We start from the raw sequence: 10,628 nt of genomic DNA, 5'->3' as shown, positions 1-10,628 counted from the left end.
TAGGGTGAGGGTTAGGCTTATGTTTTTTGGTTATTGTGAGGGTGAGGTTGAAGGTTAGGGTGAGGGTAATGGTGAGGGTGATGGTGAGGTTGAAGGTGAGGGTGAGGGTTAGGGTTAGTGTTAAGGTTAAAGTGAGGTTTAGGGTTAGGGTTAGGATGAGGGTTAGCCTGAGGGTTAGGGTTAGGGTTAGGATGAGGGTTAGGGTTAGGGTGGGGGTGAGGGTTAGGATTAGGATTAGGTTTAGGGTTAGGGGTAGGGTTAGGGTTAGGAAGAGGGTTTGGCTGAGGGTTGGGGTAAGGGTTAGGGTTATGGTGAGGGTAAAGTTTAGGGTGAGGGTTAGGGTGAGTGTGAGGCTGAGGATTTTGGTTAGGTTGCGGGTTAGGGTGAGCATTAGGGTGAGGATTAGGTTTAGGTTGAGGGTTAGGGTGAGGGTTAGAGTCAGGTTTAGTGTTAGTGTTAGTGTTAGGTTTAGGGTGAGGTTTAGGGTGAGGGTAAGGGTTAGAGTGATGGTTAGGTGAGGATGATAGTGAGGGTTAGGGTCAATGTGAGGATTAGGGTTAGGGTTAGTGTGAGGGTTAGGGTTAGGGTTAAGGTGAGGGGTAAGTTTAGGGTTAGCTTGAGTGTTAGGGTTAATGTGAGAGTTTGGGTTAGGGTTCGGTTTAGTGTGAGCATAAGTGTTAAGGTGGGGTTTAGTTTGAGATTGAGGGTTAGGGTTAGCGTTAGATTTAGGGTGAGGGTTAGGGTGAGGGTTAAGGTGAGGGTTAGGGTTAGTATGAGGATGAGGGTAAGAGTTAGGTTTAGGGTGCGGGTTAGTTTTAGGTTGAGGTTTATGGTAAGGTTATGATGAGGGTGAGATTGAGGGTGAGGGTGAGTTTTAGGGTGTGTGTGACGGTTAGGGTTAGGTTGAGGGTTAAGGTGACAGTGAGGGTTTGGGTGAGGTTGAGGGTTAGGGTTGTGGTGAGGATTAGGGTTAGGTTTATGGGTAATGTTTTGGTGAGGGCAAAGTTTACAATAAGGTTGAGGGGGAGGGGGAGGTTGAGGTTTAGGGTAAGGTTAGGGTGAGTGTGAGGGTTTAGGTGAGGGTGAGTTTTAGAGTGTGGGTGACGGTTAGGGTTAGGGTGAGCTTTAAGGTGACAGTGAGGGTTAGAGTGAGGGTGAGGGTTAGGGTTGCGGTGAGGATTAGGATTAGGTTTAGGGTTATGGTTATGGTGACCGTAGTGGTTAGAATGAGGTTTAGGGTGAGGGTGAGGTTTAGAGATAGCGTTAGATTTAGGGTGAGGGTTAGAGTTCATGTAAGGCTTAGGGTGAGGGTGAGGGTTAGAGTTAGTGTTAGGGTTAGTGTTAGGGTTAGTGTTAAGGTGAGGGTAAGTTTTAGGGTAAGGGTTAGGGTTAGGGTGAGAGTTAGGGTTAAGTTGAGGGTTGGGGTGAGCGTTAAGGTGAGGGTTAGGTTTAGGTTTAGCGTTAGGTTGAGGGTTAGGGTGAGGTTTAGTGTTAGTGTTAGGGTTAGGGTGAGGGTGAGGGTTAGGGATAGCATTAGGTTTAGTGTTAGGGTTAGGGTGAGGGTTAGGGTTAGGGAAATTGTGAGGGTTAATGTTAGTTTGAGGGTTAGGTATAGTGTTGGAGTTAGTGTGAGGGTCTGGGTTAGGGTTAGGGTTAGAGTTAGGGTGAGGGTGAGTGTGAGGGTTAGGTTTAGTATTAGGGTTAGGTTTAGGGGTAGGCTGAGGATGAGTGTGAGGGTGAGTGAGAGGTTTAGGGTTAGGGTGAGGGTTAGTGTTAGGGTAATTGTGAGGGTTAATGTTAGTTTGAGGGTTAGGTATAGTGTTGGAGTTAGGGTATGGGTCAGGGTTAAGGTTAGGGGTAGGGTTAGAGTTAGGTTGAGGGTTAGGGCTAGGGTTAGGTTGAGGGTTAGGGTTAGGGTTAGTAAGAGGGTTTGGCTGAGGGTTTAGGGTGAGGGTTAGGTTTTGTGTGAGGGTTATGCTTACGGTTAGGGTTAGGGTGCGGGTAAGTGTTAGGGTGAGGTTTATTGTGAGTGTGAGGGTTAGGGTTAGCATTAAGGTTAGGGTGAGGGTTAGGGTGAGGGTTAAGTTGAGGGTTAGTGTTACTATGAGGGTTTGTGTGAGGGTGAGTTTTAGGGTGTGGGTGACTGTAAGGGTAAGGGTGAGGGTTAAGGTGACGGTGATGGTTAGGGTGAAGGTGAGGTTTAGGGTTGTGTTGAGGATTAGGGTTAGGTTAGGGTTACGGTGAGGGTAAGTGTTAGGATGAGGTTTAGGGTGAGGGTGAGGTTTAGGGATAGTGTTAGAGTTAGGGTGAGGTTGAGGGTGAGGGTTAGGGTTCAGGTTAGGCTTAGGGTTATGGTTAGGAAGATGGTTTGGCTGAAGGTTAGGGTTAGGGTTAGAGGGAGGGATAGGGTTAGTGTGAGGGTTAAGCTTAGGGTTAGGGTTAGGATTAGGGTGACCGAAAGGTTTAGGGTGAGGGTTAGGGTGACAGTGAGTGTTAGGGTTAGGGTGAGGGTTAGAGTGAGCCTTAGGTTGAGGGTTAGGGTTAGGTTTAGGTTTAGGCTGAGGGTTAGGGTGAGGTTTAGTTTAAGGGTTAGGGTTAGAGTTAGGGTGAGGGTAAGGGTTAGACTGAGATTTAGGGTGAGGGTGAGGGTGAAGGATAGCATTAAGGTTAGGGTTAGGGTTAGAGTGAGGGTTAGGGTTACGGTTAGGGTGAGGGTGAGGGTTATGTTGAGAATTATGGTTAGGGTTAGGGTTAGGGTGAGGATTAGGGTTAGGTTTAGGGTTTGGGTGAGGGTGAGGGTGAGGGTTAGTGTTAGGGTTAGGGTGAGTTTGATGGTTAGGGAGAGGGTTAGAGTGACGGTGAGGGTAAGAGTTAGGGTGAGGCATATGGTTAGGGTTAGGTTTAGGGTGAGGTTTAGGTTTAGGGTTAGGGTTAGGTTTAGGGTGAGGGTAAGGCTTAGAGTGAGGGTTAGGTTGATGGTGAATGTTTGGGATAGCTTTAGGGTTAGGGTTAATATTAGGGTGAGGGGTAGGGTAACCGTTAGGGTTAGGTTGAGTGTGAGGGTTATGTTGAGGTGTAGGATTAGGGTTAGAGTTAGGGTTAGGGTGAGGGTTAGGGTTAGGTTTAGGGTGAGGGTGAGGGTGATGGATAGGGTTAGGGTTAGGGTGAGTGTTAGGGTTAATGTGAAGGTTAGAGTGACAGTGAGGTTAACTGTTAGGGTGAGGGCTAGGGTTAGGGTTAGGGTGAGGTTTAGGTTTAGTGTGAGGGTGAGGTTTAGGGTTAGGTTTAGGTTTAGGCTTAGGTTTAGGGTTAGCCGTAGGGTTAGCGTGAGGGTGAGGTTCAGAGTTAGTTTTAGGGTGAGGGTTCGGGTTATGGTTAGGTTTAGGGAGAGGGTGAGGGTTAGGGTTATGTTGAGGTTGATGGTGAGCATGAGGGTGAGGGTGAGAGTTATGGTTAGGGTTAATTTTATGGTTAGTGTTAGGTTTAGAATTAAGGTGAGGTCTAGGGTGAGGCTGAGGGCTAGGTTTAAGATTAGTATTAGGGTGAGGTTTATTGTTATGGTCAGTGTTAGCGTGAGTGGTATGGTTAGCGTTATTTTTAGGGTAAGAGTTAGGTTTAGTGTGAGGGTTAGGGTTAGGGTTAGGGTTAGGGTGAGGGTAAGGGTTAGGTTGAGTGTTAGGGTTTGGTTGAGGGTTAATGTTAGCATTTGGGTTATGGTGAGGCTGAGGGTTAGGGTAAGGGTTAGGGTTAGGGTTAGGGATAGGAAGAGGATTAGGTTAAGGGTTAGGTTTAGGGTGAGGGTTAGGCTGAGGTTTAGGCTTAGGGTTAGGGTTAGGGTGAGGGTAAGGGTGAGGTTCAGGGTTAGGGTTAGATTTAGGGTTAGGCTGAGGTTGAGGGTGTGGGTAAGGGTTAGGGTGACGGTTAGGTTGAGGTAGAGGTTTAGGGTTAGTATTAGGGTTAGGGTGAAGGTTAGGGTTAGGATTAGGGTTAGGGTGAGAGTCAGGGCTAGTTTTAGCATTAGAGTTAGGATTAGGGTTATGGTTATGTGAGGGTGAGGGTGAGGGTTAGGGTTAGGTTTAGGATTAGGGTTAGCCTGAAGTTGGGGGTGAGGTTGAGGGTGAGGGTTAGGGTTAGGGTTAGTTTTAGGGTGAGGGCTAATATGAGGGTTAGGGTTAGGGTGAGGTTTAGGGTGACGGTGAGTGTGTAGGTTAGGAAAGACTTAGGGATAGGGTTAGTGTGTGGATTACGGTGAGGGTGAGGTTTAAGGTGAAGGTTAGGGTTATGATAGGATTCAGGTTAGGGTTAGGGTGAGGGTTAGGGTGAGGGTGAGGGTGTAGGTGAGGTTTAGGGTTGGGGTAATATTTAGGGTGACGGTGAGAGTTAGGGTGAAGGAGAAGTTTAGGGTTAGGGTTGGAGTGAGGGTGAGTGGTAATGTGAGGGGTAGGTTTAGAGTTAGGGTGAGGGTTAGGGTTTATGTGAGGGTTAGGGTTAGCCTTAGCGTTAGGGTGAGGGTTAAGGTGAGGGTTAGGGTTAGTATGAGGGTGATGGATAGAGTTAGGTTTAGGGTGAGGTTTAGGTATAGGGTGAGGTTTAGGGTAGGGCTAGGGTGAGGGTTCGGGTTCGGGTTTGGGTGAGTTTTAGGGTGTGGGTGGCGGTTAGGTTTAGAGTGAGGATTAAGGTGACAGTAAGGGTTAGGGTGAGGGTGAGGGCTAAGGTTATGGTTAGGGTTAGGGTTATGATGAGGGTATTGTTAGGATGAGGGTAAGGGTTAGGATGAGGTTTAGTGTGAGGGTGAGTTTTAGGGAAAGCGTTAGAGTTAGGGTGAGGGTGAGGGTGAGGGTTAGGGTTTACGTTAGGCTTTGGATGAGTGTGAGTGTTAGAGTTAGGTTTACTGTTATTGTTAGGGTGATGGTAAGGTTTAGGGTGAGGGTTAGCGTGAGGGTGAAGGTTAGGTTTAGTTTGAGGGTTAGAGTGAGAGTTACGGTGAGGGTTAGGTTTAGGTTTAGGTTTAGGGCCAGGATTAGGGTGAGGTTTAGTGTTAGAGTTAGGGTTAGGGTGAGGGTGAGGGTTAGGGTAAACGTAACGGTTAGAATGAGGTTTAGGGTGAGGGGAGGGTTAGGGATAGCATTTGGTCTCGGTTTAGGGTTTGGGTGAGTGTTAGGGTTAGGGTTAGGGTTAGATTGAGGGTGAGGGTGAGGGTTAGGTTTAGGTTTAGGTTTAGGTTGAGGGTTAGGTTTGAGGTGATGGTGAGGGTAAGGGTTAGGGTGAGGGCTAGGGTTATGGTTAGGGTTAGTGTGAGATTTAGGTTTAGGGTGAGGGTGAGGGTGAGATTTAGGTTTAGGATTAGGTTTAGTTATAGGGTTAGGCTTGGGGTGATGGTGAGGGTGAGGGTCAGATTTAGGTTTATTGTGAGATTTAGGGTTATGGTTAGGGTGAGATTGACGGTGAGGTTGAGGGTCAGGGTGAGCGTTAGGGTTTGGGTGAGAGTTAGGTTTAGGGTTAAGGTTAGGGTGAGGTTTATGGTTAGGATGAGGGTTAGGCTGAGGGTTAGGCTTAGGAATAGGTTGAGGGTAAGGTTAGGTTGAGGGTGAGGGTTAGGTTTAGGATTAGGGTTAGGGTTAGGGTGAGGTTTAGGGACAGGGTTAGTGTTAGTGTGAGAGTATTGCTTAGGGTTAGCTTTAGAGTTAGGGTGAGGGTGAGGGTGAAGTTTTGAATTAGGGTTAGGGTTAGGGTTAGATTGAGGTTGAGCTTAAGTTTGAGGGTGAGGGTTCTGGTTAGGGTGAGCGTTAGGATTAGGGTTAGGGTTAAGATTAGGGTGAGGGTTAGGGTTAGGGTTAGGTTTAGGATGAGGGTTAGGCTGATTTTTAGGGTTAGGGTTCAGGGGAGGATGAGGGTTAGTGTGAAGGTTTTAGGATGAGGACTATGGTGAGGGTGACCGTTACGGTGAAGGTTAGGGTGAGGGTCAGGTTTAAGGTGAGGGTTAGGGTTAAGGTGAGGTTAGGGTTAGGGTTAGGGTGAGGGTTAGTGTTAGGGTGATGTTTAGGTTGAGGTGAGGGTTAGGGTGAGGGTGAGGGTGAAAGTGAGTGTGAGGGTGTAGATGAGGATTAGGGTTAGGGTTAGGGTTAGGGTTAGGGTGAGAGTGAGGTTTAGGGTGAAGTTGAGTGTTAGGGTTAAGGTTAGAGTGAGGGTTAGGGTTAATGTGAGTGTTAGGGTTAGGGTTAGGGTTAGAGTTATGATGAGCAAAAGGGTTAGGATGAGGTTTAGCGTGAGGGTGAGGTTTAGGGATAGCTTTAGAGTTAGGGTTCAGGTTAGGCTTAGGGTGAGGGTGAGGGTTAGAGTTAGGTTTTGGGTTATTGTTAGGGTGAGCGTAAGGTTTAGGGTTAGGGTAGGGTGAGGGTGAGGGTTAGGGTGAGGGTAATGGTGAGGGTGAGGGTGAGGGTTAGAGTTAGTTTTAGGGTTAGTTGTATGGTTAGTGTTAGGTTTAGGGTTAAGGTGAGGGCTAGCGTGATGTTGAGGGCTAGAGTTAAGTTTAGGATTAGGGTTAGGGTTAGGGTTAGGGTGAGGGGTAGGGTTAGCATTATTGTTATGGTCAGGGTTAGGTTTAGTGTGAGCGTTTGGGTTCGGCTTAAGTTTAGGGGGAGAGTAAGTTTTAGGGTGATTGTTAGGGTGAGAGTGAGGGTTATGGTTAGCCTGAGTGTTAGGGTGAGGGTTACGATGAGGGTTAGGTTTAGGGTTAGGGTTACGGTTAAGGTTAGTGTGAGGGTGAGGTTTATGTTTAGTTTTAGGGTGAGGGTTACGGTTAGGGTGATATTTAGGTTGAGGGTGATGGTTAGGGTGAGGTTACATGCTCGGGTTAGGGTGAGCGTTAGGGTTTGGGTGAGGGTTAGGTTTAGAGTGAGGGTTAGGGTGACAGTGAGGGTTAGGGTGAGTTTGAGGTTTAGGGTTAGGGTTAGGGTTAGTGGGAGGATTAGGGTTAGGTTTAAGGTTAGTGTGAGTGTAAGGGTTAGGGTTAGGGTGAGGTTTAGGGTTAGGGTGAGTGTTAGGTTTAGGGTTTGAGTTAGGGTGAGAGTGACGGTTAGTGTTAGGTTTACGGTGAGGGTTAAGTTTAGGGTGAGGGCTTGGGTGAGGGTGAGGTTTATGGTGAGGGTGAGGGTGAGGGTGAGGGTTTCTGTTAGGTAAGGGTTAGGGTTAGTGTTATGGTGTAGATTAGGATGAGGTTTTGGTTTAGTTTGAGGGTTAGGGTGAGGGTTAGGCTTAGGGTTAGGTTTAAGGTGAGGCTTACTATTAGGGTTAGGGTTAGGGTGAGCATTAGTGTGAGGGTTAGGGTTAGAGTTAGGGTGAGGGTGAGGGTGAGGGTTAGTGTGAGGGTTAAGGTTAGGGTTAGGGTTAGTGTGAGGATAAGGGTTAGGGTGAGGGTTAGGTTTAAGGTGAAGGTTAGGGTTAGCATTAGGGTTAGGGTTAGCTTTAGGGTGAGGATTAGGTTTAGGGAGAGGGTTAGGGTTAGGGTTAGAGTGGGGGTTAGGATTAGGTTGAGTGTTAGGGTTAGGATTAGTGTTAGGGCGAGTTTTAGGGTTAGGGTTAGGGTGAGGGTGAGGGTGGTTTAGGGTCAGGGTTGGGGTGAGGGTTAGGTTTACGATTAGTGTTAGGGTAAGGGTTAGGCTGCGGGGTAGGGGGAGGTTGAGGGTGAGGGTTAGGGTTAGGGTTAGGTTTAGGTTTTGGGTGTGGGTGAGTGTGAGGCTGAGGTTTAGGGTGAGGGTGAGGGTTTCATTTAGGTAAGGGTTCGGGTTATTGTTAGGGTGAGGATTAGGTTGAGGGTGAGGTTTAGTGTGAATGTTAGGGTAAGGGTGATTGTTAGGGTGAGGGTTTTGGTGAGGGTTAGGGTTAGATTGAGGTTTAGGGTGAGTGTTAGGGTGAGGGTGAGATTGAGCGTTAGGCTGTGGGTGAGGGTTAGGGTTATGGTGAGGTTCAGAGTGACGGCGAGGGTTAGGGTGACTGAGGTTTAGGGTTAGGTTTATGGTGAGGGTTAGGGTTAGGGTTATGGTGAGGGTTAGGGTGACATGTAGGGTTAGGGTTATGGTGAGGGTTAGGGTTAGTGTGCGTGTTAGGTTTAGGGTTAGGTTGAGGGTAAGGTTTAGGGTGAGGTTTAGTGTGAGGGTAATGGTTAGGGTTAGTGTTAGGGTTAGGGTGATGTTAGGGTGAGGGATAGGGTTAAGCTTAGGCTGAGAGTGTGTCTGAGGTTTAGGGTTAGGTTTAGGGTGAGGGTTAGGGTGAGAGTGAGGGTGAGACTGAGGCTTTCGGTTAGGTATTGGTTAGCGTTAGTGTGAGGGTGAGGATTAGGGTGAGGGTGAGGGTTTGGTTGAGGGTAAGGGTTAGGGTGAGGGTTAGGGTTATTGTTAGAGTGATGGTTAGGGTTAGGGTGATGTTTAGGGTCAGGCTGAGGGATAGGGTTCGGGTTTGTGTTCGGGTTCGGGTTCGGGTGAGGCTGAGGGTTAGAGTGTGGGTTCAGGTTAGGGTTAGGGTGAGGGTTAGGGTGTCGTTGAGGGTTAGGGTGAGGGTGAGGGTTAGGATTAGGGTGAGGGCTAGGGTTAGTGTTAGGGTTAGGTTAGGGTGAGGATTATGGAGAGGGTTAGGTATAGGGTTAGGGTGAGGGTTAGGTTTAGTGTGAGGGTTAGGGTTAGGGATAGAGTCAATGTTAGTGTATGGTTAAAGGTTAGGGTGAGGGTTTGGGTAGGGTTATCCTTAGGGTTAGGCTTAGGGTTAGGTTTGGGTTGAGGGTTAGGGTTATGGTTAGGGTGAGGGTTAGGGTTAGGGAACTTTTTAAGGTGAGGGTGAGGGTAAGGGTGAGGGTGATGTTGAGGGTTAGGGTTAGGGTTTGGGAGAGGGCTAGGGTAAGGGTGAGGGCTAGGGTGAGGTTGAGGCTTACGGTGACGGTGAGGGTGAGGTTTTTGGTTAGGTAATGGTTAGGGTTAGGATTAGAGTGAAGATTAGGTTGACGATGAGTGTTAGGTTGAGGATAGGGTTAGGGTGAGGATTAGGGTAGGGGTTATTGTGAGGGTTAGGGTGTTGTTTAGGGTGAGAATGAGGGTTACGGTTAGGGTGAGGGTTAGGGTTCGGTTGAGAGTGAGGGTTAGGGTGTGGGTGAGGTTTAGTGTGACGGTGAGCGTTAGGGTGCGTGTACGGGTTAGTGTTAGGTTTCGGTTGAGGGTTAGGTTTGGGGTTAGGGTGAGGGTGAGGTTTAGGGTGAGGGGTAAGTTTAGGGTTAGGGTGAGGGGTAGGGTTAATGTGAGGGTTCGGGTTAGGGTTAGGGTTAGGTATAGAGTGAGGGTAAATTTTAGGATGAGGTTTAGGGTGAGGGTGAGGGTTAGGGTTTGCGTTAGGGATAGGGTGACGGTTAGGTTGAGGGTTAGGGTTAGGGTTAGGGTTAGGGTTATGGTGAGGATTAGGGTGAGTGTTAGGGTTAGGTGTATGGTGAGGGTTAGAGTTAGGGTGATGTTTAGGGTGACCGGGAGGTTTAGGGTGAGGATGAGGGTTTGGGTGAGGGTGACGGTTAGGTTTAGGGTTAGGGTTATGGTGAAGTTTTGGTTTAGGGATAAGTTGAGGTTTAGGGTTAGGGTTAGGTTTCGGGTGAGGGTTAGGGTTAGTGTTAGGGTAAGGGTGAGGTTTAGGGTGAGGGGTAGGTTTAGCGTTAGGTTAAGTGTTAGGGTTAGGGTGAGGGTTAGGGTTAGGTTTTGGGTTAGGTTGAGGGTGAGGGTGAGGGTTAGGGTTATGCTTAGGTTAAGGGTGAGGTTTAGAGTGTGGGTGAGGGTGAGTGTTAGGGTTAGGGTTGCGGTGAGGTTTAGCTTTAGGGTGATATTTAGGGTGAAGTTGAATGTTAGGGTGATGGTGATGGTTAGGGTTAGGGTTAGGGTTAAGGTTAGGGTGAGTAATAGATATAGGATTAGGGTTAGGGTTAGGGTTAGGTTGTGTGTAAGTGTTCGGTTGAGGATTCGGTTGACTTTGAGTGTTAGCGTTTGGGTGAGGTTTAGCCTTAGGGTGCATATTAGGGTTAGGGTTATGGTCAAGGTTTTGGTGAGTTTAATGGTTAGGCTGAGGTTTAGGGTGAGGGTGAGTGTTAGGGTTAACGTTAGGGTTAGGCTGAGGTTTAGGGTGAGAATTTGGGTTAGGGTTAGTGTGAGGGTGAGGGTGAGGTTTAGTATTAATGTTATGGTTAGAGTTAGGGTGAATCTGAGGTTGTGGGTTAGGGTTAGGATTAGGGTTAGGGGTAGGGTTAGGCTGAGGCTGAGGCTAAGGGTGAGGTTTAGTGTTAGGGTGCAGTTTAGGTTTAGGGTTAGGGTTAGGGTTAGGGTTAGGGTTTGGATGAGGGTTAGGCTGAGGGTTAGGTTTTGGTTTAGTGTGAGTGTTAAGCTTAGTGTTAGGGTTAGAGTTAGGGTGAGGGTAAGGGTTAGGGTGAGGGTTAGGGTGAGTTTGAAGGTTAGGGATAGGGTGAGTTTTAGGGTTAGGTTTAGGGTTAGGGTTAGGGTTTGGGTGGTGGTTAGGGTGAGGGTAAGCGTTAGGGTGAGGGTTAGCTTGAGGATGAAGGTTGGTATTAGGGTTAGTGTGAGTGTGAGTGTGATTGTTTCTGTTAGGTA

The sequence above is a fragment of the Dipodomys merriami genome, unplaced genomic scaffold (assembly GCF_024711535.1).
Source record: "Dipodomys merriami isolate MVZ:Mamm:240054 unplaced genomic scaffold, mDipMer1.0.p SCAF_83, whole genome shotgun sequence".
In the NCBI taxonomy this organism is placed as follows: domain Eukaryota; kingdom Metazoa; phylum Chordata; class Mammalia; order Rodentia; family Heteromyidae; genus Dipodomys; species Dipodomys merriami.
Note: the sequence above shows the minus strand (reverse complement) of the source record.